This window comes from Hyla sarda, chromosome 9, assembly GCF_029499605.1.
Source record: "Hyla sarda isolate aHylSar1 chromosome 9, aHylSar1.hap1, whole genome shotgun sequence".
Lineage (NCBI taxonomy): Eukaryota > Metazoa > Chordata > Amphibia > Anura > Hylidae > Hyla > Hyla sarda.
The window spans coordinates 171,320,371-171,335,980 of NC_079197.1; the positions used below are offsets into that span (position 1 = coordinate 171,320,371).

The window sequence follows — 15,610 nt, forward strand, 5'->3', positions numbered from 1 at the left end:
TGGATCCTGGGCTAGGCATGGGGGCAAATAATGACTCCGATGCCAAGTTACGGAACAACGGCAGCTTTACTGAGGTAGACAGATGGAATAGTCTTTACAGCTCAGTTAGGCCCAAGGAGGTGACCAGTGACTTCAGAGACTTTAGGCCTTGCTGGGACTTTATACAGACTGATCTTGACTGACTTGACTAGGACTGACTAGACAGACTTCACCCCGTATGTAGCTTACCAGGTTTTCACTTTCACCTGTGGGGCACTTGGTTGGTAGAAGCGGGGCTGCATGGCCGGCCTTGGGTCTCTTCAGGACACCAGACACTCTCTCAGGACTTGCATAGAACTGAAACTAGAACTCCCTAGTCAGCTCCTCCCAGGGTTTATATGGGGGAGACTCTGGAGGGGTCCTATAGGCCACCCTATAAGTCACCTGATCACTGGTACCTTCCTTGTTTACAACACTTAGTAACAACATTTAAAGGTACATAACGTCATATATACATTACATTAGATAACATAAGGCACTTGTTAACCCTTTATAACACACAGCTTAATGGAGGACTCAGGGGACACTGTAATAGAGTCGGCCAGACAGGACAACAAGGGTACAGGGGTGCAACTCCTATACTGGGCCACCACACAAAGGATAAGGGATAAGATGTCTTGGAACCCCCGCGATCTCCCTGCTGCACCCAACGTTTGTTTAGAGCGTTGGGTGCTGTGCCGGAGGCTCGTGATGTCACGGGTGCACCCCGCTCGTGACATCACGGCCACGCCCCCTCAATGCGAGTCTAGACTTGCATTGAGGGGGCATGGCCGTGACCTCACGAGCGGGGCGTGACCGTGAAGTCACAAGCCTCCGCCCTGCATCGCAAGTCATCCGGCATGGAGCGAAGTTCGCTCCGTGCACCAGATGTCTGGGATGCCGCAGCCGGGGTCCCCAGCCAGCGTCCCGCGATCAGATTCTTATCCCCTATCCTTTGGATAGGGGATAAGATGTCTAGGGGTGGAGTACCCCTTTAAGATTTAGATTCAAAGCAATGGGGGAGATTTCTCAAAGCCCGTGCAGAGGAAAAGCTGAACAGTTGCCCACAGCAACCAATCAGATCGCTTCTTTCATTTTGCAGAGGCCTTTTTTAAAAATGAAAGAAGCGATCTGATTGGTTGCTATGGGCAACTGGGCAACTTTTCCTCTGCACAGGTTTTGATAAATCTCCCCCAATGTCCCTATTGTCACATAAACAGGGTAGAACTGCAATATCAGACACAGCCCAGGGATATGTATCAACAATTAGGTCGCACCTATACTACGGAATTTCCAAGCAGAGAAATCCATAGTTTTCAATGGGATTCTGCTGCACCGTGCACACTGTGGTATTTCCACAGTGAAAAGTTCCGCCGCAGAAAGTCACAATTGAGCCAAAAGAATGATCATGTTTATTCTTTCGACAGATATACATCTCAGTGGAGATGGCGCAGCGGACCGAGCGGTCCTAGTGCCAACTGATTACGACTAAATTAGTTGTCGCTTAGACATTTCATAGTGTGAATGCGCCCCTTAGGCCATTTTCACATGGCGGAATTTCCGTGCAGAATTCCACGGAAGAATTCTGCCAAAATTTACTTCTCATAGAATTTGACGCAGTCCTATTCACACAGCAGAATTTCCGCGGCGACAATTCCACAGCAGAAGTTTCGTATTCTGCAAAATTGCAGACGGAACTCCATTGAACTCAATGAGGCTCGAATTTTGGCAGAACTATGTTTTTAGAGTGCACAGGATTCCGCCGAAATTGCTTTGCTTAACGGAATTTGTGCGGTATTCTGCTGTGTGAACATGGCCTTTAACGGGTACTCAGCCCCTAGACATATTATCCCCTGTCCAAAGGATAGGGGATAACATGTCTGATTGCGGTGACCCCCGAGATCTCCTTGTTGCACCCGGCATTCATTTAGAGCGTTACTCGTGACATCACAGCCGCGCCCTGCTTGTGGCATCACGGCCACGCCCCCTCAATGCAAGTCTATGGGAGGGGGCGTGACTGCCGTCACGCCCCCTCCCATAGACTTGCATTGAGGGGGCATGGCCGTGACGTCACGAGCCTCCGCCCCGCACCGCCAGTCATCCGGTACAGAGCGAAGTTTGCTCCGTGCATCGGATATCTGGGGGGTGGCCGCAGCCAAGATCGCTTTGGATAGGGGATAAGATGTCTAGGGGCGGAGTATCCCTTTAAAGTGTACATGTCCAAAACACTAGACTATTCTGGGATTGTCCTTTAGGTAACATAGGTCGGGGGGGGGGGGGGGCTAGCAGTGGATATGAAGAACACACGCTGAGGACAATGAGTTAAATTTTCAGCAAACCGCACAGCGACAATGATTTTTTTATTTTTTTTTTACAATTCTAAATTCCTTCCGTCGTCCCCGGAATATCTCAAGGTGCTGGTCGGCTTCGTGATATTTAGAAACAAAACAATCATTCTGCTGGATGTGGGAGAGATGGAGGAGCGGGGGGGCAGAGGGAATCACGTCGTCACACGGAGTACAACCCCCAGCGTTCACACACACACTGGGATTTATTCTTTGCGAATGCTGCCACATGGTGCCCATGGTTTGTCTATGTTTTGGCTTCCGGAGGAGAAGATAATTTTAGAGCTTTTTTTCTTCTTTTTAGTTTAAAACTTCGAACAGTGTTTCCCAAACTGTGTGCCTTCAGCTGTTGCAAAACTACAATTCCAAGCATGCCCATGCTGGGACTTGTAGTTTTGCAACAGCTGTATAGGTTTGTGCAGGGATCCCATCTTGGCGCCTTAAAGTGAGTGAGCGGTGAGTATTCTTTGTGAGTATTCTTCGTGGGAATGGGCCTCAGTGAGTATTAGATTTAATACTTAATGGGGCACTATTCCTATGTTTGGGGTGCAATACAGAATGGAGGACACTAGGGTACTGAGTGGAGGACAATAAGGGGTTACCATTGCTGATTATGGGCAGTGTTATTCTTTTGGAGCACTAAAGGAGCACCATTACTTTATGGGAGCACTAAGAGGTACTATTACTGGGGCGGAAGGCACTAAGGGTACAGTATTACTGAACTGGGGCACTAAAGGGGTACCTCTGTTAAGTGGGGGAACTAGGGGACACTTTTACTGAATGGGTGGTATTTAGGGGCACTAAGTTGATGGGACACCATTACTGAGCTGTGGCCAGACCCCCGCCTTTTATACAAACCCCCAGATAAGAACCCCTTTTATAAAGACTCCCCAATAATACAGACCCCAGAACAGACTCTTCATTTATACAGACTTAAAAAAAAGATCCCTCATTTATAAAGACCCCAGACCAGACCTCCATTTATACAGACCAGACCCCAGACCAGACCTCCATTTATACAGACCCCAGACCAGACCTCCATTTATACAGACCCCAGACCAGACCCCAGACTAGACCTCCATTTATACAGACCCCATACCAGACATTCATTTATACAGACCCCAGACCAGACCTCCATTTATACAGACCCCAGACCAGATCTCCATTTATACAGACCCCAGACCAGACCTCCATTTATACAGACCCCAGACCAGACCTCCATTTATACAGACCCCAGACCAGACCTCCATTTATACCGACCCCAGACCAGACTTCCATTTATACAGACCCCAGACCAGACCTCCATTTATACAGACCCCAGACCAGACCTCCATTTATACGGACCAGACCCCAGACTAGACCTCCATTTATACAGACCCCAGACCAGACCTCCATTTATACAGACCCCAGACCAGACCTCCATTTATACGGACCGCAGACCAGACCTCCATTTATACGGACCCCAGACCAGACCTCCATTTATACGGACCCCAGACCAGACCTCAATTTATACAGACCCCAGACCAGACCTCCATTTATACAAACCCCAGATCAGACCTCCATTTATACAGACCCCAGACCAGACCTCCATTTATACAGACCCCAGACCTCCATTTATACAGACCCCAGACCAGACCTCCATTTATACAGACCCCAGACCTCCATTTATACAGACCAGACCTCCATTTATACAGACCCCCAGACCAGACCTCCATTTATACAGACCCCAGACCAGACCTCCATTTATACAGACCCCAGACCAGACATCCATTTATACAGACCCCAGACCAGACCTCCATTTATACAGACCCCAGACCAGACCTCCATTTATACAGACCCCATACCAGACCTCCATTTATACAGACCCCATACCAGACCTCCATTTATACAGACCCCATACCAGACCTCCATTTATACAGACCCCAGACCTCCATTTATACAGACCAGACCTTCATTTATACAGACCCCCAGACCAGACCTCCATTTATACAAACCCCAGACCAGACATCCATTTATACAGACCCCAGACCAGACCTCCATTTATACAGACCCCAGACCAGACCTCCATTTATACAGACCCCATACCAGACCTCCATTTATACAGACCCCATACCAGACCTCCATTTATACAGACCCAAGACCTCCATTTATACAGACCCCAGACCAGACCTCCATTTATACAGACCCCAGACCAGACCTCCATTTATACAGACCCCAGACCAGACCTTCATTTATACAGACCCTAGACCAGACCTCCATTTATACAGACCCCAGACCAGACCTCCATTTATACAGACCCCAGACCAGACCTCCATTTATACAGACCCCAGACCAGACCTCTATGTATACAAACCTCCATTTATACAGACTTGACCTCTCCCTGTTCCTACTCCCCTCTTTACTCCTGGGCACTGCTGTAGACAATACCTTAAAGCTACATTCAGGATTAATGTATAAATTACAAACAGGAAATGGTGCATTCAGTTTTATTAATATCTTGCTCCACTTTTTCCCCAGATATTCTGGACATTTCAGGAGAGGGAGCAGAGATGAGATGCTTTAGTTGCCATATTGAGGCAGCAGCCAATGAGAGCGAAGGTCATTTATTCTAATTGGCTGATTTATTATCAGATCCTTCTCTTTTGCCAATGAGCTTTATTCTAATTCAGCGGCTTCCTTGGCAAAACACAGAAGATGAAACAAAAGTAATGCCTGCTCACCCGCTATGGAGGAAAGTCCTCAGTGCAGAACATAAGACAAAAGCAAATCACTGCAAGGTTGTGTGTATGGAGTCAAGATGGATGGATTTCCTGAAAAAAGAGAATCAGTGCTTAAAGGGGTACTCCGGTGCTAAGACATCTTATCCCCTATCCAAAGGATAGGGGATAAGATGCCTGATTGCGGGGGTCCCGCCGCTGGGGACCCCCGTGAACTTGCACGCAGCACCCCGTTACAAACAGTCCTCGGAGCATGTTCACTCCGGGTCTGATGACTGGCGATCACGGGGCCGGAGCATTGTGATGTCACGGCCTCGCCCCCTTGTGATGTCACGCTCCGCCCCCTCAATGCAAGCCTATGCGAGGGGGCATGACAGCTGTCACATCCCCTCCCACAGGCTTGGATTGAGGGGGCGGAGCGTGACGTTACACGGGGTAGGGCTGTGATGTCACAATGCTCCGGCCCCGTGATCGCCAGTCATAAGACCCGAAGCTAACACGCTCCGGGGAATGTTTGTAACGGGGTGCTGCGTGCAAGATCACGGGGGTCCTCAGCAGTGACGCGCTATGATGCGCTACACTTGTTTCTCCATATTGCAATTCTACTATTCCTTCTTGTTCCAAATGTGAATACCTTCTTATCATGGATGTATGTTCACCAAGTCTTATTTTTATTTGTCTAGATGTTTGGCTCACATAGGCTTCGGCGAATACAGCCCAGGTATATCCTATGAAGTCGTTGCATATGGTGTACGATAACACCATTTACCTGAAGAGGCTATATGTTTGAATTTACATCTTGAAGTTACGCAATTGTTATGTGAAGCAACCATTTGCTATTGAAAGTGTTTGTCCCTTGTACATGGGCCGAGCATGTACCCATAATGATCACCGATCTCATTGATTGGACTGAAAGATGTGACTAGCTGTCAATGGCCCTTTATTCTCAGGCCAATAATTGGAAACAAGCGTTCCTACAGATGCTCATTCTGTTGATAATTTCCCGTGTTAAAAGCCCCTTTATTGGCCACCAGCTGGAGTGAAGCCCTGGTGGTCAGCTTGCAGAAGGATTCTCAGGCTAGGCACAGGGGGAGACTGATGGATGGGCGTAAAACTGTAAAGGTCTGAATCATTCAAAGGGGAGATGTGCTGACAAAACAGGTGTGGGTTATGCCTAGAAGGTTTTTACTTCGGAATCAGACCTTTTTTTAATTTCTAAAATAAAGTTCCACATCATGGAACAGTTTGTCAATCCATGTGACATCACTGCCTCACAGTCCATGTGACATCACTGTCTCACAGTCCTTGTGACATCACTGCCTCACAGTCCTTGTGACATCACTGTCTCACAGGCCATGTGACATCACTGTCTCACAGTCCTTGTGACATCACTGCCTCACAGTCCTTGTGACATCACTGTCTCACAGTCCTTGTGACATCACTGCCTCACAGTCCTTGTGACATCACTGTCTCACAGTCCTTGTGACATCACTGCCTCACAGTCCTTGTGACATCACTGTCTCACAGTCCATGTGACATCACTGTCTCACAGTCCCTGTGACAACACTGTCTCACAGTCCTTGTGACATCACTGTCTCACAGTCCTTGTGACATCACTGTCTCACAGTCCATGTGACATCACTGTCTCACAGTCCTTGTGACATCACTGTCTCAAAGTCAAGGTGACATCACTGTCTCACAGTCAAGGTGACATCACTGTCTCACAGTCCACGTGACATCACTGTCTCACAGTCAAGGTGACATCACTGTCTCACAGTCAAGGTGACATCACTGCTATTAAAAAAGAAGATGTGCTCCTTAATTTGAAACTGTCCCTACCCTCTCTATAGCAGCCACATGGACTCCCGGTTTGATACATATGTCGATTAATACTCAGAAAACCTCAGAACATAACAGATACATGAGGATGCATTTAGTAAGGATATGATCAGATATAGAAGATCATCATCTGTCAGGAGATGAAAAGGAGGCAGGAAAAAGCGTAGATTCTTCTCCCGGTAATTATGGTGTGGACACCGGCCCTGGGGAGCCTGGGGTTTAGGCTATTCTGAGTTTAGGAAATTACAGGAGTCCCAAGGACAGGGCGTCATTTGTTACAATATGGCACAGTTGTTGAAGAGCAGTGGCATCGGTCTCCTGTGATCTCAGTATATCGGCCATCCTTGTCATAATCCCTGTCATTGTCACCCAGGTTGTAGGAACACTATGAAGATAGAGTGCAATAAACAATGTAGAACCCTGGAGGCTCGGCACATGTGGTTCTCCACTCACCACAATAACATAATATAATATACTGTAAGTATTCTGACATATGGAGTCTAGATTACAGAGTCCTCCTAGAACAGTCATAATACAAACCACACAAATTAGTAGTGTCTGACCCCCATCCTATAGATAGTTTATGATATTTAAAGCACATTGGACACAGGCGGACACCTCGATGGGGAATCCACTTCAAAGGGGTGCTAAAGCTAAATGAAAATACAAGTAAAGAATATAGTATAAACATCTAGAAGTTTTCAGCACTGGAAATAGCTGAGATAAAGTTGTCGTCATGGTAGGAAATATTTCTGTGCACAACCGACTTTTCAGTAATCTTGCTAAAAAGCAGAGAATGGAATGGCTGATAACAGAAACCAATAGCCTGCACACCAAGGATGTATGAAAACATATATCATTGTTGGTGTCCTTTAATATATGTTGTCTGTATATTTATTAAGACAAAGTAGGAAAATACGATTAGTACAACAGAGTTTACACTCTGAGAAAAACCTGTCAATACCTGGGGGCAATTCAGGAAAAATAAATTTAGTATGTAAAGTGGATGTACAAAAAGTGAGGAGACCCAATAGTAACTAGTACAATTGCATGTGTTACAACGAGGCCTGAGGGAATATGTTGTTCTGAACACTAGCAAGTGGTGGAGAGTTAACCAGTGAAGAGTCAGTGAGAGTCCTGAGCTAGTTCCTGAGATGTAAAAGTCTATGAGTTGACATAAACTATACCGGCTGGTGGGCAGTGAAAGAGGTCCAAACCCAACCAGAGGTCCACTAAGGTAACAGACTGCTAAGAGGTTCTTGACAACTTTTATCCTCAAAGATCAGTGAAAGTGTGACACTGATCTTCTTGAAGGCTGCAAAAGAAAGGAGTCCCATAGGCCAAAGCAAAGCTAGCACATCTTGAAGCTACCCTTGTCCCAAGTGACCATGGGTAGGTAGCAACCACCATGAAAAAAAAACAAGGTCTGCCTCACTACTGTGATGTGACAGATCTGCCTCCAGCTGTGATGTGACAGATCTGATTTTGGGTTTTGACGTGACAGATCTTCCTCAGGGTTGTGACGTGACATATCATCTGACTCAGGGTTGTGTGACGTGACAAATCTGCCTCAGGGTTGTGAGGTGACAGATCTCCCTCAGGGTTGTGATGTGACAGATCTGCCTCAGGGTTGTGACGTGACAAATCTGCCTCAGGACTGTGACGTGACAAATCTGCCTCAGGACTGTGATGTGACAGGTCTGCCTCAGGAATATGATGTGACAGATCTGGTTTAGGGTTGTGACGTGACAGGTCTTCCTCAGGGTTGTGACGTGACAGGTCTTCCTCAGGGTTGTGACGTGACAGATCTGCCTCAAGGTTGTGACGTGACAGATCTGCCTTAGGGTTGTGATGTGACAGATCTGCCGCAAGGTTGTGACGTGACAGATCTGCCTTAGGGTTGTGATGTGACAGATCTGCCTCAGGGATGTGACATGACAGATCTGCCTAAGGGTTGTGATGTGACAGATTTGCCTCAAAGTTGTGATGTGACAGATTTGCCTCAGGGTTGTGATGTGACAGATTTGCCTCAGGGTTGTGATGTGACAGATTTGCCTCAGGGTTTTGATCTCACTGATTTGCCTCAGGGCTTTCATGTGACAGATCTGCCTTAGGGTTGTGATATGACAGGTCTGCCTTAGAGTTGTGATGTGACAGATTTGCCTCAAGGTTTTGACATGACAGATCTGCCTCAGAACTGTAATGTGAAAGATCTGCCTCAGGGTTGTGACGTGACAAATCTGACTCAGGGTTGTGACGTGACAAATCTGCCTCAGGACTGTTATGTGACAGATGAGCCTCAGAGTTGTGACGTGACAAATCTGCTTGAGGACTGTGATGTGGCAGATCTGCCTCAGGACTGTGATGTGACAGATCTGCTTTAGGGCTGTGATATGACAGATCTGCTTTAGGGTTGTGATGTGACAGATCTGAATCAAGGTTGTGATGTGACAGGTCTACCACTGGGTTGTGATGTGACAGATCTGCCTCAGGGTTGTGACGGGACAGATCTGCCTCAGGATTATGATGTGACAGATCTGACTCAGGGTTGTGACATGACAGTTCTGCTTCAGGGATGTGACGTGACAAATCTGCCTCAGGGTTGTGATGTGACAGATCTGCCTCAATGTCATGATGTGACAGATCTGCCTATGGTTTTTGATGGGACAGATCTGCCTCAGGGTTATGAAGTGACAGATCTGCCTAAGGGTTGTGACATGACAGATCTACCTCAGGGCTGTGACGTGACAGATTTGTCTTAAGGTTGTGATGTGACAGATTTGCCTCAAGGTTGTGAAGTGACAGATCTGCCTCAGAACTGTGATGTGAAAGATCTGCCTCAGGGTTGTGTGACGTGATTAATCTGACTCAGGGTTGTGTGACGTGACAAATCTGCCTCAGGACTGTGATGTGACAAATCTGCCTCAGGGTTGTGATGTGACAAATCTGCCTCAGGACTGTGATGTGACAGATCTGCCTCAGGACTGTGATGTGACAGATCTGCCTCAGGGTTGTGATGTGACAAATCTGACTCATGGCTGTGATGTGACAGATCTGTTTTAGGGTTGTGACGTGACAGATCTTCCTCAGGGTTGTGACGTGACAGATCTACCTTAGGGTTGTGAGGTAACAGATCTGCCTAAGGGTTTTGACGTGACAAATCTGCCTCAGGGATGCAACATGACAGATCTGCCTCAGGGATGTGATATGACAGATCTGCCTCAGGGTTGTGACGTGACAGATCTGCCTCAAAATTGTGACATGACAAATCTGCCTCAGGGTTTTGAGGTGACAGATCTGCCTCAAGGATATGATATGACAAATTTGTCTCAGGGTTGTGAGGTAACAGATCTGCCTCAGGGTTCTGACGTGACAGATCTGCCACTGGGTTGTCATGTGACACATCTGCCTCAGTGTTGTGATGTGACAGATCTGCCTCAGGGTTGTGATGTGACAGATCTGCCTCAGGATTGTGATGTGACAGATCTGCCTCAGGGTTGTGATGTGACAGATCTTCCTTAGGGTTGTGAGGTAACAGATCTTCCTCAGGGTTTTGACTTCACAGATCTGCTTCATGGATGTGAGGTAACAGATCTCCCTCAAGGTTATGATGTGACAGATCTGCCTCAGGGTTGTGACTGGACAGATCTGTCTCAGGGTTCTAACATGACAGATCTGCCTCAGGGTTGTGATGTGACAGTTCTGCCTCGGATGTGACGTGACAGATCTGCCTCAGGGTTGTGATGTGACAGATCTGCCTCATGGTTGTGAGGTAACAGATCTCCCTCAAGGTTATGACGTGACAGATCTGCCTCAGGGTTGTGAGGTAACAGATCTCCCTCAAGGTTATGATGTGACAGATCTGCCTCATGGTTGTGAGGTAACAGATCTCTCTCAAGGTAATGATGTGACAGATCTGCCTCAGGGTTGTGACGGGACACATCTGCCTCAGGGTTATGAAATGACAGATCTGCCTTAGGGTTGTGACATGACAGATCTGCTTCAGGGTTGTGATGTGACAGATCTGCCTCAAGGTTGTGACATGACAGATCTTCCTCAGGGTTCTGCTGTGACAGAGTTGCCTTAGGGTTGTGACGGGACAGATCTGCCTCAGGGTTATGACGTGTCAGATCGGCCTCAGGGTTTTGACGTGACAGATCTGCCTCAGGGTTGTGATGTGACAAAATCTGCCACAGGGTTGTGATGTGACAAATCTGCCTCAGGGTTGTGACGTGACAAATCTTCCTCAGGATTGTGATGTGACAGATCTGCCTTAGGGTTGTGAGCTAACAGATCTGACTCAAGGTTGTGATGTGACAGATCTGCCTCAAGTTGTGACATGACAGATCTGCCTCAAGGTTATGATGTGACAAATCTGCCTTAGGGTTGTGAGGTAACAGATCTGCCTCAGGGCTGTAACGTGACAGATCTGCCTCAGGGTTGTGACGTGACAAATCTGCCTCAGGGATGTGACATGACAGATCTGCCTCAGGGTTGTGATGGGACAATTGTGCCTCAAGCTTGTCACATGACAGATCTGCCTCAGGTTTGTGAGGTAACAGATATGTCTCAAGGTTATGACGTGACAAATCTGCCTTAGGGTTGTGAGGTAACAGAACTTCATCAGGGCTGTGACATGACAGATCTGCCTTAGGGTTGTGAGGTACTGGGACAATGCAAGTGGTTGAATATAGACAGTGAAGGGCAGATCTAAGGGTTCTTTTACACCTGCAGATAACTTTTTGATACAAGGGCTAATTGACTATGTACAGGTCGATTGGACATTGAAAAAAAAGGGCCATTTAGCAGGCCCAGTTACTGGGAGTGAGTGACTGCTTGATAATTTGGCTGTACAGTCCCTAATACTATCGGCGACACTTTCCCTATTTATACAGAGGGATGTGCCGCTGACAAAAAGTGATTTTTAGACCTGTACAGCTGATTTAATAAGCCAACGAATAGATAATCACCCCATGTAAAAGGGTCTTTAGTTATACATAACCCAAAGACAGCAGGCATGCAGCCTAGGAGTTGTGGTAGTACCACACACTGAGATGAAACATCATCGTCGCGTCTTGTGCTCGTGGCCCTGCCCAGCTGTTCCTGCCACTACCCAGTAGAATAGTTTGGTGGCTGAGTGCTTAAAACGTTCTCTGGATGTAACTTTTGAATTTCAGGCCGAAATAATTGTATATTCTGTATTGCACTTGTATTTGTCTGCATACACTGAGTTCTACAGTGTGCAGAGGGTCCATTTACGTAGGACTCCTAGCCAATGAATGCAAGAGCCTGTCCCAACACTACTTCTTAGCTTGGAAAAAAAGGTGGACCCAAGTCAAGTTAGTTCAGTCTAGCCCTGGTAAAAGTGGGTCTTGCTCATCAACTCTGTTATCCCCTGAGGAGACTTAAGTAGGAAGCCTAGGTACTGCTAATGTCAGGCATACCTCCTAGGTATATGCCAGATTGTCACCAGTCCTGTCTGCACCAAAGTCGACCTAACCTGTTCTAAGCATCTGCCTGTCACAAACTCTTAGCTATCTCAGTCCCAAAATTCTAGCAGTCCAAGTCACAGTCACCTCCCTATCTGTCTGGCACTGTGCAGGTTAAGCAGAGCCGTATGCATCTTTGCTCTGCTTCTCCAGCACTGCCACAAAGTTGCTGACTCACAGCTTCACAATGGAGCCCAAAGCAAGGCCTTTTATAGTCCACGATGCCAGTGACCGCTGTTTTGCTCAACTACAACACCACAACACCACCCATGTCACACGGGCTGGACTCCCGGGCACCAACATGGCTGTCACGAAGAGTGTTCCTGCTACTGCTGCAGGGCAATGGTATCACAGACGAAGATACGGAAGATTATCATAGATCTCATCAGAGACTATCACAAAGAATATTGTTTCTAGGTAAAATATTACATTTTTGATTGGTCACAATATATGGGTTTCATCAGGGGACCCCAAAAAAATCAGCATTAGCTAATGTCAATTTTAAGTAACGGCTGCATGGTATTGTACCATATTGCATTTAGACAAGCTTAATAGCCAAGTCCAAGATTGGACCAACTCTCTGAGATCCTGAGATGATAGCATAGCGATACACTGAGATGTTGGAGGGATTCTGAAATGAAGAGTCCCCTGATGAACTCTGAAACAAGGGGGAAACACGTTGGGACGTACCAGATATATGTTATTTAGTGTGTTTCATGGCAGGAATTTGTTGAGGATGATTTTCGCCTTATTTTCTCAGCTTTACAACCCTGCTTCATCGTGGTTGATAGATTTATAAAGAGTGAATTAAAGCTTATAGAGAAATAAAGGAAACTGTTGTAAGTTGTTGCTCACATGTTAGTAATGTATTGCATGGTGAATACTAATCTCAGAGTTTCCCAACCAGGGTGCCTCCAGCTGTTGCGAAACTGCAACTCCCATCATGCCCGGACAGCCGCAGGCTGTCCGGGCATGCTGGGAGTTGTAGTTTCGCAACAGCTGGAGGCACCCTGGTTGGGAAACACTGGACGAAAATGACAAGAGAATGGCTTGTCTTATCTTCTCCTGCGTATCACCCTGGTCAGACAGCGCTGTTTATGTTTGCTGCCGTAGCCTATGACGCACTGGACACAACTGCATTAACAAAGCCACAGTGTCTTATACCAGGACGCCAATAACAAACATGACTCAAAGGCTTAAAGGGGTACTCCACTGGAAAACATTTTCTTTTAAATCAACTGGTGCCAGACAGTTAAACAGATTTGTAAATTACTTCTATTAAAAAATCCCAATCCTTACACTACTTATCAGCTGCTGTATACTACAGAGGAAGTTCTTTTCTTTTTGAATTTCCTTTCTGCCTAACCACAAGTGCTCTCTGCTGACACCTCAGTCCAGAGTAGGAGCAAATCCCCATAGCAAACCTCTCTTACCCTGGACAGATCCTGACATGGAAAGAGATGCAGGAAAAAAAACGGAATGATAGCGCAATCCACTCAGATGTTGGTTTAAATAGTAATCTTCTTTATTAAAGCCAAATCACAACGCGTTTCGAGGCTTACACATGCCTCTTCCTCAGGTAAAAACAGGCTTACATTCTAGCTTAGATCTTCACATGGACAGAGGTGTCAGCAGAGAGCACTGTGGTCAGGCAGAAAGGAAATTCAAAAAGAAAAGAACTTCCTCTGTGGTATACAGCAGCTGATAAGTACTGGAAGGATTGGGATTTTTTTTTTATTGAAGTAATTTACTAATCTGTTTAACTTTCTGGCACCATTTGATTTAAAAGAAAATGTTTTCCAGTGGAGTACCCCTTTAAAGGACATCTATAGTGCAAAATAACTTATCCCCTATCCGAAGGATAGGGGATAAGTTATAGATCGCGGGGGGTCCGAGCGCTGGGGCCCCCCGCGATCTTCGGTATGGGGCCGCGGCAATATACAGGAAAGGGGGCGTTCCGTCCCCGCATGACGCGGCGGCCGACACGCCCCTTCCATGAATCCCATAGAGATACATGGAGGAGGAGTGTCTGCCGCGGCTTTCTGCTGGGGACGAAACTTCACTTCCGGCAGACTACCGCGGCCCCGTCCAGGAGATCCCCGGGGGCCCCAGCGCTCGGACCCCCCGCGATCTATAACTTATCCCCTATACTTTGGATAGGGGATAAGTTATTTTGCGCTGGAGTACTCCTTTAAGAAACAAGCGCAGGAGGCTAAAAAATAAAAATGGCTTCTTCTGTCGGAATCTCAGCCCCGAGTATTTCCTTCTGCTGGATGCATCAGCGCTGACCTAAGACGGTGCGAGGATTCCTGGGCCCCATGTGATGCGCAAGGGCGGATGTACTGAAATCATCTAATGTTTAGTGTAAACTTGGACTAGACAGTTTATGGGAGCACCAGACTTATCACCGCGACTCTGGCTGTGTGAGAAATTTGGCGCATCCTGATACACTTTTTGTTGCACACCGCCTATTAGGCTGCGTCTGTGTCTATGATTAAAGGGGTACTCCGGTGGAAAACATTTATTTATTTATTTTTAATGAACTGGTGCCAGAAAGTTAAACAGATTTGTAAATGGCTTCTATTAAAAAATCTTTACCCTTCCAGTACTTTTTAGCAGCTGTATGCTACAGAGGAAATTCTTTTCTTTTTTAATTTCTTTTTTGTCTTGTCCACAGTGCTCTCTGCTAACACCTCTGTCCCGTGTCAGGAACTGTCCAGAGCCGCATAGGTTTGTTATGGGGATTTTCTCCTGCTCTGGACAGTTCCTGACACGGACAGAGGTGTCAGCAGAGAGCACTGTGGACAAGACAAAAAAGAAATTCAAAAAGAAAAGAATTTCCTCTGTAGCATACAGCTGCTAAAAAGTACTGGAAGGGTAAAGATTTTTTAATAGAAGTCATTTACAAATCTGTTTAACTTTCTGGCGCCAGTTGATTTTAAAAACTAAAATGTTTTCCACCAGAGTACCCCTTTAATGTATACGTTTTATGTCCTGAAAAAGGATTAAAAAAACATATACAGTACCTTAAAGGGGTACTCCGGTGAAAAAAAATATATTTTTTTAAATCAACTGGTGCCAGAACATTAAACCGATTTGTAAATTACTTCTATTTAACCCTTTTAGTACTTATCAGCTGCTGTATACTACAGAGGAAGTTGTGTAGTTCTTTCCAGCCTGACCACAGTGCTCTCTGCTGCCA

General features: G+C 46.4%; 1 protein-coding gene across 3 annotated transcripts in view; it reads right to left on the reverse strand.

Annotated features, from left to right (window-relative positions):
• COL11A2 (collagen type XI alpha 2 chain) overlaps positions 1-15,610 on the reverse strand; it is a 161,876-nt gene that overhangs the window by 145,622 nt on the left and 644 nt on the right. The window contains exon 2 of one of the 3 annotated variants that reach the window (XM_056539319.1): positions 13,099-13,221. The exons of 1 other annotated variant lie outside the window; for it this stretch is intronic. The gene's annotated coding sequence lies outside the window, so the exon portion shown is untranslated. Of the gene's footprint in view, positions 1-228; positions 315-13,098; positions 13,222-15,610 lie in introns of those variants that run through there. One more of the 3 variants, XM_056539321.1, reaches the window with a different exon arrangement.